The sequence below is a fragment of the Triticum dicoccoides genome, chromosome 5B (assembly GCF_002162155.2).
Source record: "Triticum dicoccoides isolate Atlit2015 ecotype Zavitan chromosome 5B, WEW_v2.0, whole genome shotgun sequence".
Classification (NCBI taxonomy): Eukaryota; Viridiplantae; Streptophyta; class Magnoliopsida; order Poales; family Poaceae; genus Triticum; species Triticum dicoccoides.
Genome location: NC_041389.1, coordinates 534,815,646 through 534,841,290, shown reverse-complemented (window position 1 = coordinate 534,841,290; position 25,645 = coordinate 534,815,646). Strand labels below are relative to the sequence as shown.

Here is a 25,645-nt window from a genome sequence, read left to right as displayed (position 1 = left end):
CGCAACATCAGAGGCAGCTCGGATAGATGAGTCGGCCGTGGCATTGTAAACCGGTGCGAACGGGGAAGATCGGCACCGGTGTCGTAAACCGGCACGGACGGGCGAGTTAATCGCGTCGTTTTGATGTAGTGAACAATTGTTCTGCATCAATAATATTGCAGACCAAGGCAAAGATAAACTGCTTTTTGACAAAAATAATATGTGCCAATAAAATATATTTAAAATGGATATCACCTCATGTGCCAGGCCAGAAATAATCCGCCATGAAGTTGATGATCACTAGGTTAAGTTGAAATCACTCACGAGTGAGTCGGCCGTGGGAGCAGACAGATGAGCCGGGCGCGGCGTTGTAAGCCGGCAGGGACGGGTGAGTCAATCGTAGGCGCAGTAAGCCGCGTGGACGGTGAGTCGATCTCGAGCATGGTCCCAACGAGCTGACGTAAACCGGGCCACAAGGGTGGCGACTTGTGCATGTTCATTCACCGGGCGGTATGACACAGACGAAACGCCGGTGCAGAACGCTGCTATCGCGTGCTCCGTACCCGTAACATAATACCTCATTAGTAATGAACAATTGTTCTGCATCAAAAATATCGCAAGGCAAAGTAATTGTTCACACAAAAATTAATATGTGCTGAAATAAACCGGACGGATATCACCTGATTCATCTGGACGACAGATGATCCGTACGCAGGGTAGGAATTAACTTAGATATATGAGTCACCAGCACTTCTTCCCTCTTTTTCTATCTTGATAGTGGCTCTTGACCTCTTCGTGAGAAGTAGCACTTGAAGACGAAGCAGTAGTTGGCCTCCTTTTTTTTAGCTGCACGTAACATGTACACAGTGCAGATGCATGCCAATATTTTCTTTCTTGCTCTTCACGTGGAGCGTCTTGTTGTTCTTGAAGCAATAGTAGTGGCGCGCGGCAGCTCCAGCTTGTACGGCTCGGGGATCCACGAGGAGAGCGTTTCAGACACAGAGCCAATCCGGCAGATGAACAAGTCCAGGCCTCCAAGTAGAAAAAATATTATAATGGAGCAGCTAGCGTTGGCAACTTGATCGATTGATGTAGATGTACCCCGACGCGACAAGTGCGGCTCAGGGAGGCAAAGTGAGACAGCGACTCGGACGGGAGACGGGGCGCGGCAGCGACCCGGACGGGAGGCGGGGTCCAGACCAGCCACAGGTCGTGGCCGGCTTGGGCTGCAGCTGGCCCGGGCGCCGCGTCTCGGAGACGGCGGCTTCTCAGCTGAGACCGAGAGGGAGCGTTTCGGCGATTTAGAACCAGACGCGGAGACGAGTCCCTGGCTTCATCCACGCGTGTACTGCCTCAAATATTCCTTTGCAGTTGTATCTGTTGTCCTTGGATCAATGCACCAAAAACTTGCATGCGGCGGCGCACATGACAGAACCCTAATTTGCGTTGAATTAATCTCGCATAAACTATAAACTGGACTGATGACTTGAGGCTGACCCAGCTCCTTCCAAACCGGCTCTTCTTCATCCGGAAACTTGCGGACTTCTTGAAACCCTAGAAGAGATCCCTTCAAGAACTCAACACCACCGTGCGCCTGGCCCCAAGGTGGGCGCCAACTGTCGTGGAATTAACACGTCAGATGTCCTTAGTGTCAGGACTTAGTCGCGAGGCCAACGCATCTATGTGGTAGCTTGAGAGGGGTTGAGCGGAATCGAGAGACGCAACACAAGACAGGGATTTAGACAGCTTCGGGCCCCGGGAAACATCATCCGGTAAAAACCCTACATGCTGTTTGAGGCTAGGTCTCATTATCATCACGAGGGAGTCGCCGTAAACCGGCTCTCCTCTTTGTGTCTAGCCCTAAGATTGTTTCTTCTTGCTTGTAGCCTCTAGCTTGTTCCTCTTTGAGGAGCCCTGCCCCTCCTTATATAAGTTGAAGGGGCGGGTTACATGTGGAGTCCTATTAGGATTAGGACTAGTCTATCTCTAATACAAACCGGATACAAGTCCAGGTCTTAACTCCTTGTAAGACAAATATTCCTTATGCCTTTCCTCTTAAACCGGCCCACCATAGTATGAACCGGCCTTCATGAACCGCCAGTCGGGCCACCGGGTCTTGTCGCTCCTCTGACCCGCCTGCCGGATTACCAATGAACCGTAAACCGCCGGGTCGCCAGTGAACCGCCAAGTGTCAGCGGGTTCTTCAGGTAAACTGCCAAGTCCGGCTGGGTTATACTTCCGGCCGGTTTACGCCGCGGGGTATATCCCCGACACCTTCCAAGTTACCAAACAACTCCGACGCTCTTCTCCTCGAAATCTTGAGGCAGTTTCTTCGATCCGCCGCCCCGCGTAGAATCCGCCTCGATCTTGCTCGGATCTCCTCCCAATCACTCGCGTTGAAGAGGCCCCCGATAAGGCCCACTGTAGGGGGATCGGCCCCTCCTCCCGGCTTAGGCGCCGACGCCATCGCCGCCATCACAGGCGCTCTCTTGCCACCGCCGCCAGATCGCCTACACGATCGCGAGAGCCCCTGGGGGGTTTTTTGGTAAAAAGTCACGTGTTGAACACGGACCGTGCTGACACTGTGTGATTACTTTACTCCCTCCGCCCCATAATATAATATAAGTGCGTTCTTGACATTGAAACTCTGCCGGAGGATTGAAGAAGTTGTTCTTTGCTGAGAGTCACACACGCAGATGCAGTTTGCACACGGACATTAATTATTACTCCATTTGTTTACTAGTACATCATTGCTAACTACAAAGTTATTACTATGTTTTTTAACAGATAATCCCGAATGATTGTGTGCCTCATCTGATGTATACGCACGGTACCCTTCATGTTTGGAACATACAACCAGGTCTTCCTACGAATCTCAACTGTCCATACCGGGTTTCTAAAAGAAGTGAAGACATGACAATCAAAGAATGGAAAAAAATGTATGGACAGTCGTAAAGAGCTTCTTGGAAGCAAAAAGCAGCGAAGGGCAAGAATTGGAGACATGATGATCGCCATTCTTCATAATGGAGAGTCAGTGTCTATATTATTTTATGCTATTTTACCTTAAGGATGTTTAGGTCCTACCTGATACTGATGATCATGTGCTAAGAACAATTATGTAGGGTTGGGTTCGATGACTATGAGGATGATGATCGTATGACTTATCATTAATAACGAGTAGAAGTTATATGATGATGCATGATTAGTAGTACTTGTTATTATATATGATGATGTATGATGCGAGCATGCATGAGTTATTATATCAGCGGGTGAAATGAACATATATAGCAGCAACGTTGGTAAACCAAGGACGAAGATATAAAAGATGACACTTCTCTGTGTTAGCTAGCTAATAACAACCTAAAAATAACCCCCAAAACCCCTAAAGCAGCCACTTTTCTATAAAAAAAACATGGACTTTTGGTCCCGGTTGGTGCCACCAACCGGAACCAAAGACCCCCTGACTGGGCTCGGCGCACAGGCCACGTGGAGGCACATTGGTCCCGGTTCGTGTTTGAACCGAGACTAATGGGTGGAGGTATTAATAACGACCCGTTAGTCCCGGTTCATGAACCGGAACTAAAGGCCTTTATGAACCGGGACTATTAGGTGTTTTTCTACTAGTGGGGCTTTCCTTCCTTCACCCCCTCCCAAAAAAATAGAAGACGATCTGTTGCCGCATCGTCTCCTTCTTCCATCGACCCCTTTCTTCCTCTCGATACAGGAGGACGTCTCCCACCGCAGATCAATGCGCCGCCGCCACAGACCAGGTCTCCTTCCTCTTCTTCGATCCAAGGCAATCTCTTTCCTGTTCTTTAGTCCAATCCTTCTATTTCCTGATCCAATCCTTCTTTAACCTGAAACTGTCCGGGGCTCACCCGATCTCCTCCACCAGCGTGGCCACCATCCTGATCCCCTCTTTCTTCTCTACCATGAGCGCCTACTCAGCCGAGATTCGCCCGCGAGGAGAGGCAGGGAGCAGCAGCACGCCCTGGGCATCCCGTGAGCCTGCCTAATCCCGCTGTTGCCCTCCGAGATTCGCCGACCATAAGCAGTTCCGCGTGCACGGCCATGGAAAGACCTCCAAGCCGCCGCCGATTCGTGTACTTCGAGGCTGCCACCCACAACGAGGAACACGAGCGTGGTGCGTCGACGTGGCAAACCCGTTCTCCTTCCTCACTACCATGTGCAGTTCGCCGATGCCCGTCGCCAACCCAGTCCTTACGCGAACGACACAATCTGGACCCTGGTACGCTGCCTTTGCCTATGCTACATAGTACAATATTGATTGTAGAGCAGTGCTACATGGATGACCGTTTGCGAAAGATTTTCAGACGACACAAAACTACAGCCGTTCATCCCATATGTTTTGCAGGCAGCAGCCATCGATGGGAGCATCGTGCAAAAATAGTGTGTGAAACTATCGTGGGCACAACATTTCTGTTGGTTGTATGATCTAGAGTAGTTTCTTAGGTGGTGATGTGCTACACTAGATATTACCTAATGTTCTCCTGTGTACTCAGCTTGGGACTAGGCAGTATGTTATAGTGAATTAATATACAGGTCGCACACACCTTGTGTTGGATGCTTGAAAAAGCAATGCAAAATAGTCTTTGTATTGTGACTCGTGAGTCAACACTTTTGGATCCCAAAATATTCAGTTGAAGCGTGAGTGATCATCTGCGAGTCAGTAGGAAATTTTAATTTGATGTTAGCACAAGTATGTATGGTGTCAGATGGTTGAAAAGGAACTGGAGATGGTCTTTGTGTCCTCAACTTTTGGCCCTTTAGTCAACACCCCTAAGCATTTTTCTTGAAGGGCACAAGAACCTTATTTTGGCCTCGAAGAGATTTGCCAGACTGCTTGATGATTCTGCCACCTAATAAACAAGTAAATGGATTTTGTATCCTGAAAATAGAGGAAAATAATAAACACCAAGAAGATCTGAATGGTGTTATCCATGCTTGCTTCTAAGTAGTGTATGTTCATTAGCACTACAATTCATGGATTTAAGGGCTTCCATCTTTCATGTGTGCGTATTTAATGTTCTAGGCAGTCACTTCACATAGCTGGTCGGGCTCTAAGCTTGCTCTGCTTGTTGTCGGTTACTCCTAAATATTGCATTTTTATCTACTTGGTGCTCTTCGAAGTATGCTTATTATGTTTGTCGTTCTTTATACAAGTAAGTTGAGGTAGATAACAAAAGTTGAGGCAGATAACAAGGGCTCAGATTGGAAAAAAATATACGTTATGATGGTAAGAAAAATATTAGGATTTTAGTTAGTGAATGACTACAAACATTATAAGATCTTGATGAGATGCTTGACATGACCGGAACAGTTAACTAGACATGTATCATGAGTACCGTGCTCAAAATGTTTTACTCATGCTTCCATGGATCTTGGTTAAGACTAAAGTTCGTATGAACTATGAACGTGTTTTGCAGATCTATTCGTCACTAAATTTGTATACAGACTAATTTCTTCTCCCGTTGCAACGCACGCCATATTTGCTTTAGTAAATATATATATGTATGCTGTTCTTTGCTCTGCTTGAGGCAATTTTGTTCAGAGTGAATATGATTTGGATCAGTTATGTGATGTTTCTGTTATGCTTTTCGTGCTCCTGCTCAAGAGAGAAATTATTAGATATTTCTACTGTTTATTGGTACGGCCACTGATTATATTTATTGTTGCTATCCAATGCAGATTATCATGATTGTATGAGAGATTAATACCATTGTACCGTGTGTGCTAGCTAGAAACCGTAGGGTGATGCTTGGTGTATTCTTGTGTAGTTGTGTTTTCATCGGAAAAACAAGGATGTGGGTCAGACTCCAGTTCATCGCGACTCCATTAACGGAGTTTGACCACTCTGAAAAAGGTGATGCTCTGTATGGTAAGTTTCTTTATGCTTGTGTGTGTTTTTATTGATGAGTTTTGCACAAGAGGTGTCTGTTTATGCATATTCAGTTGTTCAAAATGGTATGTCATTTGTGCCAGGTTAATCATCTAGGCAAAGTAATACTTGATCACAAGGTAATAAAGTTAGTACTTATATGTAAAGTTATTTAGCTTCATCAAATAGATGTCAGTTTTTTGCTGTTAGAAAGTTATGTAGCTGCTCTGCAATGACCTTTTGAACTCAATACGGCGTCGGTCAAATATACAAGGACACGAAACAAATCCGAAAGAAAGTAGCAAGCTGTTAAATTCAGATATTTCTCTGATTTGCTGCTTTCATTTTGTGGAACCTAGCTTGTGAAAACTTGATGTGTTCTTACTTGAGCGCCTCTTGTGGTTTTAGCAATGGAGTTTGGCTCTTGCTCTCGAAAAGATGGTGAACAAGAAGCTGCCCAACCTGCACACTGTAAGTTTCAACTTTATGCCTATTTATTTTGCAAATTAAAAATTCTAAAAAAAATATTCCGAATGAAAAAACAAATTTTAGAAAATATCCAAAATTTTGTTGCTATTTCATAAAATATTAGAACTTGCACAAAGTTTCCATTTTTTCCAAAAAAATGTCCGTGTATAAAAGATACACATTTTCTAAAAATCTTATGATTTTCAGCACATGTCCCATTTTGAAGTAATGTTCAGAAATCCAAATAATGTTCATCTTTAAAAAAAAAATATGTTTTCAGAAAATGTTTGTGAATCTTAAAAGATGTTCCCTACATATTTTATTCGCGTTTTTACAAAAGTGTACATAATTTTCAAAAAACTGTTGAGGATTTAAAATATTGTTCATGTTTGCTAGAATATTCAGAAACTTCATACCTTAAAATCCCGTCGATTGAAAGGAAAAGTAGATCGATTAACTAATGGGCCTTGTTTAGCGTCCGATGACATAACAAAACTCTTAAATGCCCTCAATCAATGAATGGAAAAATAGCGGATTGCTTCCTTAACAGACGGCGAAACTGAGAAGTTAAATGTTTCTTTTTCGTTTGCACACAAAGTTTTACTTGTACAAATAATTCTCACTAACTTAAAATAAATGCATACTATTTTATCTTCCGTTGCAACGCACGGGCATATGTGCTAGTATATATATATATATATACACACACATTCACTTCTTTGTGTACTACACATCCTAGCACAGAAAATCTTTTGAAAGTATGGTTTAGCCCACATTTCCCTTACTTCATAAGCTCTTTTCATGAAAGCATCGTCCTTGAGACAATATTATCAATTATAATCTGCCAAGCTTTTTCCAACTCTTCAACCGTAAGCATATGATTTACTAACTTGTGGAAATCACCAGCAAAAGTCTTGTATTTCTTGTATGTTTGTCCAAGAAGTTCATGAGCTCTCTTTAGGACATGCCATTTACACTATCTATGAGTGGTATTTGGTAATTCTGTTTTGATTGCATTAGCAATTGCAAGTGCCTGATCTGCAAATTATTCACAACATTTTCAATATGAATCTAATCAATAAACACATACTAAATTAAATAGTAGACATATCATACCAGTAAGAATAGTAATAGGAGCTTTACCACCCATCATTGCAACAAATTCTTTGAAAGCCCATTTGAAATTTTCAACCTTTTCATTTGTAAGCAATACTCGAGCAAAAATGACACTCTCAAAATGATTGCTGACCCCGACAAACATTCCAAATGGCATATTCTAAATGTTTGTACCATAAGTAGTGTCAAATGTGATTGCATCGCCAAAATACTGATAAAGTGCCCTACTTCGTCCACTAGTCCACATTATAGCCTTCAACCTATTATCATCATCAACTTGTGCAGTAAAAGCAAATCTATCATCTTGCGCAATTTTCTCTCTAAAAAATTCTAATGTCTTGGCAATATCATTTTGTATGTTCTCGCTTGCAATTTGAGAACAGACAGTTCTAAGTTTCCTTTTACTAAAAGGCACTTTAGTGGTTGAACCATACATATCTGATATGACAGAATTTACCCTTGTAAGTGAAACATCATTTTGTCTCGAATGCTTAATAAGATCTCTTGCTGCTGGATCAATATGCTAATGAGAATACATGTGTTTCTTTTGACCACAACTTTCAACAAGCTCATGGTTGTGTTCTTCTTTGAAACTTTTGACATACCATTCTCCAGAATCATTCAAATGGACCCTTAATTCAGCTTTGCAACCACATCTAGTTGTTGATTAAACTAAATTATTAACAATACTTGTACTCTTGCATTCTTGTTTATACCCTGTGAAATAATAAAATGTGTGTTAAAAACAATATATAAAAATAATACATATCATATAATTATTTGTTGATTAAACTAAATTATTAGCAATACTCACACTGCGCTGACACTTGTACTCTTGCATTGTCTGAATATCTTTGACATTCAGAAAATTGTCTCCATTTCTGATGCTAAAACCAAGAACCCAAGAATATGTGTTGTAAAAGTCATGCTTCAGCTAGAGATCCCAACTTCATACCAACATAAGGTTTGAACATATCCAAAGATTTATCTTGACAGTATGGTCTCATACCTTCTTTAATAGCTCCATTTACCAAAGTACAAAAATAATATCAATTAGCATGTAGTAAATTTTATAATGATTATATTTAGAAAATTATACATGTTATCTTCCAGTTTTACAGTTCCTTCTTCATCAACTTTATATGCTGAAAATAAGTAATCTTCATCCAGAGTAGTTTTTTCACCATCAACCTTTTCTTCAGTACCATTATTTGTTCCAAATTTAGATTGAACTTCTTCAAGCTCATTGTTGTATTCGTCGAGATCAATCCTTTCAATATAATTTTTCTATGTAAGCCATTCTACTTAGACTGATAATATCAATATAAATACACTATTTGCATACCTAAGATTTTGTTGAGAAAGAACGTCTCTTGCATCTGAAAAATCTTCAGATTGTTCTTTTGTGGAGCTTTCTTCAACAATCTGAGTATCAACAATGCTACATTTTGAAAGAACATATAATTCATTTAGTATTCATATCCAGATTAACAAAGTATGTTGCAAGTTGGATTAATTTAAAATAACAAATATCTTTAAAGCTAAACCATACCTTGATGTGAAATAAGTTTGTCGGTCTTCTACCATATTTAGCACATCCATGAAGCTACCATTCATACATCCATTATCAACATCCATGCCGACAAAATTGAAACCACACCAAAAATAGTTAGAAATCACAAATCAGGCAGATAGCACAGTGTATGTGAAAGTTATATTACAAAATGCAAAAAATGTGAAGTACAAGTATATTCATACATTCTACTGAAATTAGTTATTAAATGTGAAATCATGCAGGTAGCACATTTAGATATGTGAAAACGTATATTACACAGAAGAAAATAAGTGAAATAAGATTAAAAATGTAATTGAAATCTATACACTCCTGACTAAGTATGCTTTTCAAATGCTTGTTTCATACATAATATAAATAAAATCTATAGATATAACCACCATTTGTTTATGATTAACAAGGATAAATTATTAAGAACAAAACGATGATTCATAGCTCACCCATACGTGTGTGCTTTAGCTTTAACTTGTTCTTGCTTGATATGACGGATCTGTAACGGCGGTGAAATACTTCCAGAGTTTCTACTTTCAATCTGTTGAACGAACTGTACAGGCATGAACGATGGTCAGATAGTTCATCTAGAATGAACGAAGTTGAAGCAACGGACCGAAATCTAGCAAAAGAAGAAGGCAGGAAAACCTTGAAATACAATAAGAACTTGAGCAATGGAGAAGAACAGAGAAAGAATAGAGGACGGGGGGAATGGATAGGAACAACGGGGAGTAGATATTTTCATCTTCATATTGACAAGAAAGCAGGGGACCCACGTACTATCGTCAGGAAAGAGGACAGTGTATAAGTTAGAACAGTCAGTAATATTTGACATGTATAGCAAAATATGAAACGTTTTCAGCTTATACAGCAATCGCTAGCACCAATCTCGGAATCGCAGCGGACGTCTCATGATCCACGGGTACATCACGAAACCGTACAACTTTCCGCTTCATGCCGGACTGCAATAGACTACTACGAGAACACACGACTAGCTACATGCAGTACAAAACAAAATACCCAGATACAAAATATGCAGATACAAAATATCAAGATTAGTTCTAACAATGCAAGGGGGATCAAACCGACTGGATGACGCATGACTTCAGGCTTCCTTCGCTCACCGATCCATCACTTCCCAATCGACAAGAGCATCCTGCTCAACGTACACAATTCAATTCATATTATGTAGTTACGGAGCTAAATTCAAATGCCACGTCAGATTCTTAAGGTCACTTTTCTGTTGCCCAAAACAAGACTCTTGGACCATATGTAAGATCTTCAAGAAGACCAGTTCGATGGCACAACAAATGGCGCTGTCTCACACTTGGGGGCCTCCATTGCCTGCAACAACTGACAAGATCTCTTCTCCACAATGCAACCGTTGCAAGCTTCTTCTTTTTGAGAGAGAGAGAGAGAAAGAGACAGAGTACGCCAATGGCGTACCTTTGCTTTATACTAAAAGAAATGAAGTTCAATTGCAAGAATCCCTACTGGTTGCGAACAACAAGATAGGGAGGAAAACCACTCCAAGCACCTAAAACAGGACAAGGCTAAGGGCGTGTATGGTTGATAAGATAGTCTTATCTTAAGTCTTGCATGTAACTTAGAGATGACAAAATGTCTACAACGGATCATCTCTTAGCCTTATCTTCAATAACTAGCCATTCCTAAAAACATGGTGAGACATATTGGGTTAAGAGACACCAGTGCAGAACAGGGATTTAGTGAAGGAAATATGTCCTAAAGGCAATAATAAAGTTATTGTTTATTTCCTTATTCTCATGATAAATGTTTATTATTCATGCTAGAATTATATTAACCGGAAATGTAATACATGTGTGAATACATAGACAAACAGAATGTCACTAGTATGCCTCTACTTGACTAGCTCGTTGAATAAAGATGGTTATGTTTCCTAGCCATAGACATGAGTTGTCATTTGATTAACGGGATCACATCATTAGGAGAATGATGTGATTGACTTGACCCATTCCGTTAGCTTAGCACTTGATCGTTTAGTATGTTGCTATTGCTTTCTTCATGACTTATACATGTTCCTATGACTATGAGATTATGCAACTCCCGTTTATCGGAGGAACACTTTGTGTGCTACCAAACGTCACAACATAACTGAGTGATTATAAAGGTGCTCTATAGGTGTCTCCAAAGGTACTTGTTGGGTTGGCGTATTTCGAGATTAGGATTTGTCACTCCGATTGTCGGAGAGGTATCTCTGGGCCCACTCCGTAATGCACATCAAAATAAGCCTTGCAAGCATTGTAACTAATGAGTTAGTTACGGGATGATGTATTACAGAACGAGTAAAGAGACTTGCCGGTAACGAGATTGAACTAGGTATTGAGATAGCGACGATCGAATCTCGGGCAAGTAACATACCGATGACAAAGGGAACAACATATGCTGTTATGCGGTTTGACCGATAAAGATCTCCATAGAATATGTAGGAGCCAATATGAGCATCCAGGTTCCGCTATTGGTTATTCACCGGAGATATGTCTCGGTTATGTCTACATAGTTCTCGAACCCGTAGGGTCCGCACACTTAAAGTTTGATGACGGTTATATTATGATTTTATGTGTTTTGATGTACCGAAGATAGTTCGGAGTCCCGGATGTGATCACGGACATGACGAGGAGTCTCGAAATGGTCGAGACATAAAGATTGATATATTGGAAACCTATATTTGGATATCGGAAGTGTTTCGGGTGAAATCGGGATTTTACCGGAGTACCGGGGGTTACCTGAACCCTCCCGGGGGTTTAATGGGCCTACATGGGCCTTAGTGGAGAAGAGGAGGGGTGGCCAGGGCAGGCCGCACGCCCCCTCCCCCTCTAGTCCGAATTGGACAAGGAGGGGGGCGGCGTCCCCCTTTCCTTCCTCTCTCCCTCCTCCTTTCCCCTTCTCCTACTCCAAATAGGAAAAGAGGGAGTCCTACTCCCGGTGGGAGTACGGCTCCTCCTGGCGCACCTCCTCCTGGCCGGCCGCCTCTCCCTCCCTTGCTCCTTTATATACGGGGGCAGGGGCACCCCATAGACACAACAATTGATCTCTTGGTCTCTTAGCCGTGTGCGGTGCCCCCCTCCACTATAATCCACCTCGATAATATCGTAATGGTGCTTAGGCGAAGCCCTGCATCGGTAGAACATCATCATCGTCACCACACCGTCGTGCTGACAGAACTCTCCCTCAAAGCTCGGCTGGATCGGAGTTCGAGGGACGTCATCGAGCTGAACGTGTGCTGAACTCGGAGGTGTCGTGCGTTCGGTACTTAATAGGTCGGATCGTGAAGACGTACGACTACATCAACCACGTTGTGCTAATGCTTCCGCTTTCGGTCTACGAGGGTACGTGGACAACACTCTCCCCTCTCGTTGCTATGCATCACGATGATCCTGTGTGTGCGTAGGAATTTTTTTGAAATTACTACGTTCCTCAACAGTGGCATCCGAGCCTGGTTTTATGCGTAGATGTTATATGCACGAGTAGAACACAAGTGAGTTGTGGGCGATATAAGTCATACTGCTTACCAGCATGTCATACTTTGGTTCGGCGGTATTATTGGATGAAGCGGCCCAGACCGACATTACGCGTACGCTTACGCGAGACTGGTTCTACCGACGTGCTTTGCACACAGGTGGCTGGCGGGTGTCAGTTTCTCCAACTTTAGTTGAACCGAGTGTGGCTACGCTCGGTCCTTGAGAAGGTTAAAACATCACTAACTTGACAAACTATCATTGTGGTTTTGATGCGTAGGTAAGAACGGTTCTTGCTCAGCCCATAGCAGCCACGTAAAACTTGCAACAACAAAGTAGAGGACGTCTAAGTTGTTTTTGCAGGGCATGTTGTGATGTGATATGGTCAAGGCATGATGCTATATTTTATTGTATGTGATGATCATGTTTTGTAATCGAGTTATCGGCAACTGGCAGGAGCCATATGGTTGTCGCTTTATTGTATGCAATGCAATCGCCCTGTAATGCTTTACTTTATCACTAAGCGGTAGCAATAGTCGTAGAAGCATAAGTTGGCGAGACGACAACAATGCTACGATGGAGATCAAGGTGTCGCGCCGGTGACGATGGTGATCATGACGGTGCTTCGGAGATGGAGATCACAAGCACAAGATGATGATGGCCATATCATATCACTTATATTGATTGCATGTGATGTTTATCTTTTATGCATCTTATCTTGCTTTGATTGACGGTAGCATTATAAGATGATCTCTCACTAAATTATCAAGGTATAAGTGTTCTCCCTGAGTATGCACTGTTGTGAAAGTTCTTCGTGCTGAGACACCACGTAATGATCTGGTGTGATAGGCTCTACGTTCAAATACAACGGGTGTAAAACAGTTGCACACGCGGAATACTCAGGTTAAACTTGACGAGCCTAGCATATGCAGATATGGCCTCGGAACACTGAAGACCGAAAGGTCGAGCGTGAATCATATAGAAGATATGATCAACATAGTGATGTTCACCATTGAAAACTACTCCATCTCACGTGATGATCATACATGGTTTAGTTGATTTGGATCACGTGATCATTTAGATGATTAGATGGATGTCTATCTAAGTGGGAGTTCTTAAGTAATATGATTAAATTGAACTTTAATTTATCATGATCTTAGTCCTAATAGTATTTGCATAACTATGTTGTAGATCAATAGCTCGCGATGTTGCTCCTCGTTTATTTTGATATGTTCCTAGTGAAAAACTATGTTGAAAGATGTTAGTAGCAATGATGCGGATTGGATCCATGATCTGAGGATTATCCTCATTGCTGCACAGAAGAATTATGTCCTTGATGCACCGCTAGGTGACAGACCTATTGCAGGAGCAGATGTAGACGTTATGAACGTTTGATAAAGCTCGGTATGATAACTACTTGATAGTTTAGTGCACCATACTTTACGGCTTAGAACCGGGACTTCAAAAATGTTTTGAACGCCACGGAGCATATAAGATGTTCTGAGAGTTGAAATTGGTATTTCATACTCATGCCCGTGTCAAGAGGTATGAGACCTCCGACAGTACTTTGCCTACAAGATGGAGTAGAATTGCTCAGCTATTGAGCATGTGATCAGAATGTCTGAGTACTACAATCACTTGAATCAAGTGGGAGTTAATATTCCAGATAAGATAGTGATTGGCAGAGTTCTCTAGTCATTATCACCAAGTTACTAGAACTTCGTGATAAACTATAATATGCAAGGGATAACGGAAACGATTCCCAAGCTCTACGTGATACTGAAATCGACGAAGGTAGAAATCAAGAAAAACATCAAGTGTTGATGGTTGACAAGACCACTAGTTTCAAGAAAAAGGGCAAAGGGAAGAATGGGAATTTCAAGAAGAATGGCAAGCAAGTTGCTGGTCAAGTGAAGAAGCCCAAGTCTGGACCTAAGCCTGAGACTAAGTGCTTCTACTGCAAAGGGACTGGTCACTAGAAGTGGAACTGCCCTAGATACTTGGCGGATAAGAAGGATGGCATAGTGAACAAAGGTATATTTGATATACATGTTATTGATGTGTACTTTACTAGTGTTTATAGCAACCCCTTAGTATTTGATACTAGTTCAGTTGCTAAGATTAGTAACTCGAAACGGGAGTTGCAGAATGAACAGAGACTAGTTAAGGGTGAAGTGACGATGTGTGTTGGAAGTAGTTCCAAGATTGATATGATCATCGCACATTCCCTATACTTTCGGGATTAGGGTTGAACCTAAATAAGTGTTATTTGGTGTTTGCGTTGAGCATTGATAACCCACAAGTATAGGGGATCGCAACAGTTTTCGATAAGTAAGAGTGTCAAACCCAACGAGGAGCTAAAGGTAGAATAAATATTCCCTCAAGTTCTATCGACCACCGATACAACTCTACGCACGCTTAACGTTCACTTTACCTAGAACAATTATGAAACTAGAAGTACTTTGTAGGTGTTTTTGGATAGGTTAGCAAGGTAATAAAGAGCACAAGAATAAAAACTAGGGGTTGTTTAGATAGAGACACAACTAAAGTGAATATAGCAAGTGTGGAAAAGTGGTGGTAGGAGTTGCGAAATTGTCCCTAAGCAATTGACTACTTTACTAGACCGATAGCAAGTTTTATGTGGGAGAGGCCACTGCTAGCATGTCATCCCTGACTTGGAATTCTATGCACTTATGATTGGAACTATTAGCAAGCATCCGCAACTACTAACGTTCATTAAGGTAAAACCCAACCATAGCATTAAGATATATTGCTCCCCCTTCAATCCCGTATGCATCAATTTCTATGCTAGGTTAAAGCTTCCGTCACTTTTGCCCTCCAATACATAGTCCTATCAACATACAACTAACCCTATGGTGTGATCCACGCGCGCGCTCATATGATGGGCACCAAAGGACAGCAACATAACCACAAGCAAATTAAATCAATCATAGCAATTCATCAACCACCGATAGGACAACAAAAATCTACTCAGACATCATAGGATGGCAACACATCATTGAATAATAATATGAAGCATAAAGCACCATGTTCAAGTAGAGGGTACATCGGGTTGCGGGAGAGTGGACCGCTATAGATAGAGGGGGAAGGTGATGGAGATGTTGGCGAAGATGGCGGAGGTGTTGGTGAAGATCGCGGTGATGATGATGGCCCCAGCGATGTTCCGGCGCCGCCCAAAGCGAGGGGGAGAGAGCCCCCCTCCTTCCTCTTCTTCCTTGACCTTCTCCCTAGATGGGAGAAGGGTTTCCCCTCTGGTCCATGGCCTCCATGGCATGGGAGGGGCGAGAGCCCCTCCGAGATTGGATCTGTCTCTCTGTCTCTCTCTATTTCTGCGCTCTCTGATTCTTCCCTTTCACCATTTCTTTTGTATCCAGAGATCCATAACTCCGATTGGGGTGAATCTTTCGCCCAGATTTTTCTCATAAAATTAGCTTTCTTGCAGAAAAATAAGAGCATCAACCGCCTTACGGGGTGCCCACGAGGGTCCAGGGCGCGCCCCCTGCCTCGTGGCCCCCTCAGGCACCGTCTCGCGTTGATTTTACTTCCCAAAAATCATAAATATTCCAAAATAATTCTCCGTCCGTTTTTATCCCGCTTGGACTCCATTTGATATGGATATTCTGCGAAACAAAAACATGCAACAAACAGGAACTGGCACTGGATCAATATGTTAGTCCCAAAAATAGTATAAAAAGTTGCCAAAAAGTATATGAAAGTTGTAGAATATTGGCATGGAACAATAAAAAATTATAGATACGACGGAGACGTATCAGCATCCCCAAGCTTAATTCCTGCTCGTCCTCGAGTAGGTAAATGATAAAAAAGATAATTTTTGATGTGGAATGCTACCTATCATAATCTTGATCATGTATCTAATCATGGCATGAATATTCAGACACGAGTGATTAAAAGCAATAGTCTATCATTTGACATAAAAACAATAATATTTCAAGCATACTAACCAAGCAATTATGCCTTATCAAAATAACATAGCCAAAGAAAGCTCATCCCTACAAAATCATATAGTCTGGCTATGCTCCATCTTCACCACACAAAGCATTCAAATCATGCACAACCCCGGTTTCAGCCAAGCAATTGGTTCATACTTTTTAACGCGCTTCAGCTTTTTCAACCCTCACGCAATACATGAGCGCAAGCCATGGATATAGCACTATGGGTGGAATAGAGTATGATGATAGGGGTTATGTGAGAGGACAAAAAGGGAGAAAGTCTCACATCGACGCGGCTAATCAATGGGCTATGGAGATGCCCATCAATTGATGTCAATGCAAGGAGTAGGGATTGCCATGCAACGGATGCACTAGAGCTATAAGTATATGAAAGCTCAAACTAGAAACTAAGTGGGTGTGCATCCAACTTGCTTGCTCATGAAGACCTAGGGCATTTGAGGAAGCCCATCGTTGGAATATACAAGCCAAGTTCTATAATGAAAATTCCCACTAGTATATGAAAGTGATAACTCAAGAGACTCTATATGAAGAACATGGTGCTACATTGAAGCACAAGTGTGGTAAAAGGGTAGTAGCATTGTCCCTTTTATTCTTTCTTTTTTCTTTTTCTTTTTTGCGGGCTTATTTGGCCCCCTTTTTTTATTTAGGCTTCTTTGGCCTCTCTTTTTTTTGGGACAATGCTCTAATAATGATGATCATCACACTTCTATTTACTTACAACTTAATATTACAACTCGATACTAGAACAAAGATATGATTCTATATGAATACCTCCGGCGGTGTACCGGGATGTGCAATGATCTAGCATAGCAATGACATCAAAAAAACGGACAAGCCATGAAAACATCATGCTAGCTATCTTACGATCATGCAAAGCAATATGACAATGAATGCTCAAGTCATGTATATGATGATGATGGAAGTTGCATGGCAATATATCTCAGAATGTCTATCGAAATGCCATGATAGGGTAGGTATGGTGGCTGTTTTGAGGAAGATATAAGGAGGCTTATGTGTGATAGAGCGTATCGTATCACGGGGTTTGGATGCACCGGCGAAGTTTGAAGGAAATATGCCCTAGAGGCAATAATAAAGTTATTATTTATTTCCGTATTTCATGATAAATGTTTATTATTCATGCTAGAATTGTATTAACCAGAAACATGATACATGTGTGAATACATAGACAAACTGAGTGTCACTAGTATGCCTCTACTTGACTAGCTCGTTGATCAAAGATGGTTATGTTTCCTAGCCATAGACATGAGTTGTCATTTGATTAACGGGATCACATCATTAGGAGAATGTGATTGACTTGACCCATTCCGTTAGCTTAGCACTTGATCATTTAGTATGTTGCTATTGCTTTCTTCATGACTTATACATGTTCCTATGACTATGAGATTATGCAACTCCCGTTTACCGGAGGAACACTTTGTGTGCTACCAAACGTCACAACATAACTGGGTGATAATAAAGGAGCTCTACAGGTGTCTCCGAAGGTACATGTTGGGTTGGCGTATTTCGAGATTAGGATTTGTCACTCCGATTGTCGGAGAGGTATCTTTGGGCCCACTCGGTAATGCACATCACTATAAGCCTTGCAAGCATTGCAACTAATTAGTTAGTTGCAGGATGATGTATTATGGAATGAGTAAAGAGACTTGCCGGTAACGAGATTGAACTAGGTATTGAGATACCGACGATCGAATCTCGGGCAAGTAACATACCGATGACAAAGGGAACAACGTATGTTGTTATGCAATTTGACCGATAAAGATCTTCGTAGAATATGTGGGAGCCAATATGAGCATCCAGGTTACGCTATTGGTTATTGACCGGAGACGTGTGTCGGTCATGTCTACATTATTCTCGAACCCGTAGGGTCCGCACGCTTAAGGTTTCGATGATAGTTATATTATGAGTTTATGAGTTTTGATGTACCGAAGGAGTTCGGAGTCCCGGATGATATCGGGGACATGACGAGGAGTCTCGAAATGGTCGAGACGTAAAGATCGATATATTGTAGGACTATATTCGGACTTCGGAAAGGTTCCGAGTGATTCGGATATTTTTCGGAGTACCGAAGGGTTACAGGAATTCGCCGGGAAGTATATGGGCCTTATTGGGCCATACGGGAATAGAGGAGAGAGGTCGAAAGGAAGGAGGCACGCAGCCCCCCTCTGGTCCGAATTGGACAAGTGGTGCATCCCCCTTTTCCTTCCTCCTCTCCCCCTCTTTCCTTCTCTCCTACTCCAACAAGGAAGGGGAGGAGTCCTACTCCCGGTGAGAGGAGGACTCCTCCTGGCGCGCCCCTCCTGGCCGGCCGACCCCCTCCCCCTAGCTCCTTTATATACGGGGGCAGGGGGCACCTCTAGGCACAACAACAATTGATCCCTTGGATCTCTTAGCCGTGTGCGGTGCCCTCCTCCACCATAGTCCACCTCGATAATATTATAGTGGTGCTTAGGCGAAGCCTTGCGACGGTAGAACATCAAGATCATCACCACGCCGTCGTGCTGACGGAACTCTCCCTCGACACTCGGCTAGATCGGAGTTCGAGGGACGTCATCGAGCTGAACGTGTGCTAAAACTCGGAGGTCCCGAAGTTTCGGTGCTTGATCGGTCGGGCCGTGAAAACGTACGACTAAATCAATCGCGTTGTGCTAACGCTTCCGCTTTCGGTCTACGAGGGTACACAGACACACTCTCCCCTCTCGTTGCTATGCATCACCATGATCTTGCGTGTGCGTAGGAATTTTTTTAAAATTACTATGTTCCCCAACAGTGGCATCCGAGCCTAGGTTTTATGCGTTGATGTTATATGCACGAGTAGAACACAAGTGAGTTGTGGGCGATACAAGTCATACTGCTTACCAGCATGTCATACTTTGGTTCGGCGGTATTGTTGGATGAAGCGGCTCGGACCGACATTACGCGTACGCTTACGCGAGACTGGTTCTACCGACGTGCTTTGCACAAAGGTGGCTGGCGGGTGTCAGTTTCTCCAACTTTAGTTGAACCGAGTGTGGCTACGCCCGGTCCTTGCGAAGGTTAAAACAACGCTAACTTGACGAACTATCGTTGTGGTTTTGATGCGTAGGTAAGAACGGTTCTTGCTCAGCCCGTAGCAGCCACGTAAAATTTGCGACAACAAAGTAGAGGACGTTTAACTTGTTTTTGTAGGACATGTTGTGATGTGATATGGTCAAGACGTGATGCTATATTTTATTGTATGAGATGATCATGTTTTGTAACCGAGTTATCGGCAACTGGCAGGAGCCATATGGTTGTCGCTTTATTGTATGAAATGCAATCGCCCTGTAATTGCTTTACTTTATCACTAAGCGGTAGCAATAGTCGTAGAAGCAATAGTTGGCGAGACGACAATGATGCTACGATGGAGATCAAGGTGTCGCGTCGGTGACGATGGTGATCATGACGGTGCTTCGGAGATGGAGATCACAAGCACAAGATGATGATGGCCATATCATATCACTTATATTGATTGCATGTGATGTTTATCTTTTATGCATCTTATCTTGCTTTGATTGACGGTAGCATTATAAGATGATCTATCATTAAATTTCAAGATAAAAGTGTTCTCCCGGAGTATGCACCGTTGCCAAAGTTCGTCGTGCCCAGACACCACATGATGATCGGGTGTGATAAGCTCTACGTCCATCTACAACGGGTGTAAGCCAGTTTTGCACACGCAGAATACTCAGGTTAAACTTGAGGAGACTAGCACATGCAGATATGGCCTCGGAACACGGAGACCGAAAGGTCGAGTGTGGTAGATATGATCAACATAGTGATGTTCACCATTGAAAACTACTCCATCTCACGTGATGATCGGACATGGTTTAGTTAATTTGGATCACGTGATCACTTAGATGACTAGAGAGATGTCTGTCTAAGTGGGAGTTCTTAAGTAATATGATTAATTGAACTTTAATTTATCATGAAATTAGTCCTGGTAGTATTTTGCAAATTATGTTATAGATCAATAGCTCGCGTTGTTGCTCCCCTATGTTTATTTTTGATATGTTCCTAGAGAAAAACTATGTTGATAAATGTCAGTAGCAATGATGCGGATTGGATCCGTGATCTGATGTTTATCCTCATTCATGCACAAAAGAATTATGTCCTTGATGCACCGCTAGGTGACAGACCTATTGCAGGAGCAGATGCAGACGTTATGAACGTTTGGCTAGCTCAATATGATGACTACATGATAGTTTAGTGCACCATGCTTAACGGCTTAGAATCGGGACTTCAAAGACGTTTTGAACGTCATGGACCATATAAGATGTTCCAGGAGTTGAAGTTAATATTTCAAGCAAATACCCGAGTTGAGAGATATGAAGTCTCCAACAAGTTCTATAGCTAAAAGATGGAGGAGAATTGCTCAACTAGTGAGCAAGTACTTAGATTGTCTGAGTACTACAATCGCTTGAATCAAGTGGGAGTTCATCTTCCAGATAAGATAGTGATTGGCAGAGTTCTCTAGTCACCGTCATCAAGTTACTAGAACTTCGTGATGAACTATAATGCAAGGGATGACGAAAACGATTCCCGAGTTCTTCGTGATGCTGAAATCGACGAAGGTAGAAATCAAGAAAAGAGCATCAAGTGTTGATGATTGACAAGATCACTAGTTTCAAGAAAAGGGCAAAGGGAAAGAAAGGGAACTTCAAGTAGAATGACAAGCAAGTTGTCACTCCCGCGAAGAAGCCCAAAGCTGGACCAAAGCGTGAAACCGAGTGCTTACACTGCAAAGGAAATGGTCACTGGAAGCGGAAATGCCCTGAATATTTGGTGGATAAGAAGGATGGCAAAGTGAACAAGGGTATATTTGATATACAGGTTATTGATGTGTACCTTACTAGTGTTTATAGTAGCCCCTGAGTATTTGATACTTGTTCGGTTGCTAAAAATTAGTAACTCAAAACAGGAGTTACAGAATAAACAGAGACTAGTTGAGGGTGAAGTGACGATGTATGTTGGAAGTGGTTCCAAGATTGATATGATTATCATCGCACACTCCCTATACTTTCGGGATTAGTGTTAAACCTAAATAAATGTTATTTGGCGTTTGCGTTGAGCATGAATATGATTTGATCATGTTTATTGCAATACGGTTATTCATTTAAAGTCAGAGAATAATTGTTATTCTGTTTACATAAATAAAGCCTTCGATGGTCATACACCCAATGAAAATAGTTTGTTGGATCTCGATCATTGTGATACACATAATCATAATATTGATGCCAAAAGATGCAAAGTTGATAATGATAGTGCAACTTATTTGTGGCACTGCCGTTTGGGTCATATCGGTGTAAAGCGCATGAAGAAACTCCATGCTGATGTTTTTTTTTTGGAATCACTTGATTATGAATCATTTGATGCTTGCGAACCGTGCCTTTTGGGCAAGATGACTAAAACTCCTTTCTTCGGAACAATGGAACGAGCTACTTATTTATTGGAAATAATACATACCGATGTATGCGATCCAAGGAGTGTTGATGCTCGTGGCAAGTATAGTTATTTTCTGACCTTCACAGATGATTTGAGCAGATATGGGTATATCTACTTAATGAAACACAAGTCTGAAACATTTGAAATGTTCAAAGAAATTCAGAGTGAAGTGAAGAATCATCATAACAAGAAAATAAAGTTTCTACAATCTGATCGTGGAGAAGAATATTTGAGTTACGAGTTTGGCCTTCATATAAAACAATGTGGAATAGTTTCACAGCTCACGCCACATGGAACACCACAGCGTTATGGTGTGTCCGAACGTCGTAACCGCACTTTATTGGATATGGTGCGATCTATGATGTTTCTTATCGATTTACCACTATCATTATGGGGTTATGCATTAGAGACAGCTGCATTCACTTTAAATAGGGCACCATCAAAATCCGTTGAGACGACGCCTTATGAACTGTGGTTTGGCAAGAAACCAAAGTTGTCGTTTCTTAAAGTTTGGGGCTGCGATGCTTATGTGAAAAAGTTTCAACCTGATAAGCTCGAACCTAAATCGGAGAAGTGTGTCTTCATAGAATACCCAAAGGAAACTGTTGGGTACACCTTCTATCACAGATCCGAAGGCAAGATATTCGTTGCTAAGATGGATCCTTTCTAGAGAAGAAGTTTCTCTCGAAGGAAGTGAGTGGGAGGAAAGTAGAACTTGATGAGGTAATTGTACCTTCTCCCTTATGTGAAAGTAGTTCATCACAGAAGACAGTTCCAGCGATTCCTACACCAATTAGTGAGGAAGTTAATGATGATGATCATGAAACTTCAGATCAAGTTGCTACCGAACCTCGTAGGTCTTCCAGACACTACAAGAAATATGTCAACTTATGACCACCACTATTGGTCACTGAAAGGTCACAAATTTCCATTTATGACCTTTTTGTGACCAAAAACAGAAGGTCAAAAGCTGGCCGTCGTAAACTGACTATAGCGACCTTTCTTCTGGAATGGTCAAAGACGTTTACGACCAAAATATTCCTACTGTGGCGTTTTGGTCACTAGCAACCTCCCCAGGCCACGTAGGCATCCAGCGTGGCAAGCTGATGTGGCACAAGATTCAGCCCGGTCCGATTTGGTGTTCTACATCGGCCGAGCCCATTAATTCGGCCTTTTTAATGTATTTTTTTCCTGTGCTTTCATTAGCTACTTGGGTCTGGCCCAACAATTCAGCCTTATTGATTTCTTTGCGTGGCCCTTTTAACAGCACATTTTCTTTTTAATCATGTATTTTTCTGGGCCATTTCATTGCTGGGCCTCTCATGTTTTTCCCTCAAAAATAATTGTCCAATATAACTTGGGCCTAGCCCAGTTCCGAAAAAATTGATCCAATCCAAAAAAAATATTATGCCATTGACATTACAACACATCACCCAGTTCTGATATATTTTCAAAGCAACGTGCAATGTTATTATATTACAACCATTCATTCCAGCAATACTATTTGAGGCTGGCTGGCTAAGCTACTACTAACTGACTGCGGGCTAACTAAGTTTTTACAAACAAAAAACAAACGCTACTGCATTTGCATGGCACTGCTGAAATACTCCAGGATCGTGAAAAAAATAGAACTAGCCTATCTGGTACTTCACAACAACCAAACATGTAATCTGCTTAATGGAAAGATTTCTTCTCCAAGTCCCGCTTCTCCCTTAGCAAGCAATGACAGGCTGATGCAAAACATCTGAGCATTCAAAAGAGAACAAAAGGTAAGTCACTGATAGAATACAGAGTACTTTTAAAATAAAAAGTAAAGATACACCAGTATATTATCATTCTACTTATTATTATTATTAACCAGATCATTCTACTTATCCAGAATATGGCTATTGATCAAAATTGGGAATTGAGTTGGCACATATGACAAACTTAGCAGCAAACGAGCAAGGAATGTTTCACATACACGACAAGGTTTAAAAACCATCATTCAAAGTTACAGCAGATCGAAGTTCCATTTGAGTATATGGAATAACATTCATATTCAATCAATAGTACCTATTAAACTACCAGGTGCATGATGGAATTAAATAGACACTAGCTATTCATCTTGCCATCTGCTGTAACAGAGCAACTATGTCAAAGTTAATTATGTGTATGCCACATGATACATGCATCAGGCATAAGGACATCAAGCATCAGGCCCATATCTGTTCAGCAAGACGGAGTACATACCTTTGTGTCGATGCAATGGATGGGGCTGCAATTGAACACTTGAACATATGGTCCGCATCATCATTGACGCTGGACGTCGCACGTACTTGTCCATTTAGAAGTATGCCATGAAAGATGTTACACAAGCAAGTATTAGCATAATGTAGAGCTTCTACAGTACATGCAAGCTTTAGATATGAAGGACCAAGCAAACTATTCCGTGACCTAATTAGAACTTGTTCCAATTAGTTAACATGAAAGAATCTACACTAAAAATGCATAATCAAAGAGCTCGACTTCAGTATAGCAAGATTAAATTCCCAGTGGGGAGAGGATGGGCAGCTGTTCTTGTTGCTGACAGGCTAACTCGCCTGAATTGGAAAGACCGATGTTAGTCAAAGCTTTAGCTCGCCTGAATGTAGCCAAATGGCTGTCATTTAGTAGTATTAGTTAATTATTATCCGTCCAGACCTATCGAGATATCGAGGTCAGAATTAATCTCCAAATGACTAGCCCTCAATTGTACGCAATGGTGCATTCAACTTTGCAGTGCCACACTATTACCAAAGGCATTTGACGAAAGGCTGCACCAAACAGTGGTTAATTACTGACACATTTATGAGATGGTGCGCTTAGCATTGTAGCACTAAGAGGGAAACTAGTATTCACTTGCACGACGGGATCATAGGCGAATAAGTCGATTGGTGTGTTTTAACAAGTGCACGCACAACGGAGAACACCAGCACTCCAGAAGGCCAGGTGTTCAGTCCACACGGATATGCAGACAGACAGTAAGTCAGTAAGTACTACTACTGCAGAAAATATACCCTCGCTAAGCTGATATCTCAATCAACAGAGGCAAGAAGTCGACCAAACCAAACCAACCAGGGCGTTGTTCTTGACGCTGAGCATGAGAATGGAGAGGGGCCCCGTGCTGAACTCCTCCTCCTCCTTCTTCCCCTGCTGCCAACAAAAGAAAGACAGAAAAAACGACAGTGTTAGTAAGCTGCTGTGGCGCATGAGAACACCGTCGAGGGAGAAGAGGGGCGGTGAAAACGGTGAGAGAGCAGAGGAGGCGGCTGTGCTTACCCCTACGCTGCGCTGCGCTGGATTTGGTAAGTGAGGAGAAGATGGGCGAGCAGCATCTCGTCGTCGCTGAAACCACGTCATCCCCCAACCCCGAGCGAGAAGACTCCTCCTCTCCCGGCGCCGTCGGCGTCCAAGTTGATGCAAGCGAGCAGCCAGTCAGGCATCCCACTAGCAGGAGCGCGCGCCGTTGACGTTGACGCAGCACCGGCGCCAGCGCCGTTGGGGTCAGCCTCGCGGATCCGCGGGATCCGACGCGTAGACGGCGGATGTGCCGCTCCCTGCAGGCCACCGACGCAGACAGATGGATCCCGCGAGGAGATGGGAATCCAGCGCCACGTCGGTGCATGCC

At 42.3% G+C, this 25,645-nt stretch overlaps 1 long non-coding RNA gene and 1 pseudogene across 2 annotated transcripts; both read left to right on the top strand.

The window, feature by feature from the left end:
• Nucleotides 1–3,695: 3,695 nt before the first annotated feature.
• LOC119311405 lies at nucleotides 3,696–6,369 on the top strand. 2 transcript variants are annotated; one of them, XR_005151040.1, is made up of 3 exons: nucleotides 3,696–4,228; nucleotides 5,778–5,878; nucleotides 6,287–6,369. It is a non-coding gene; the product is annotated as an uncharacterized LOC119311405 (long non-coding RNA). The 2 variants fall into 2 exon arrangements; XR_005151041.1 differs by lacking the exons at nucleotides 5,778–5,878; nucleotides 6,287–6,369 and adding an exon at nucleotides 4,355–4,586.
• Nucleotides 6,370–9,253: 2,884 nt separating this feature from the next.
• LOC119309968 overlaps nucleotides 9,254–25,645 on the top strand; it is a 46,083-nt pseudogene continuing 29,691 nt past the window's right edge.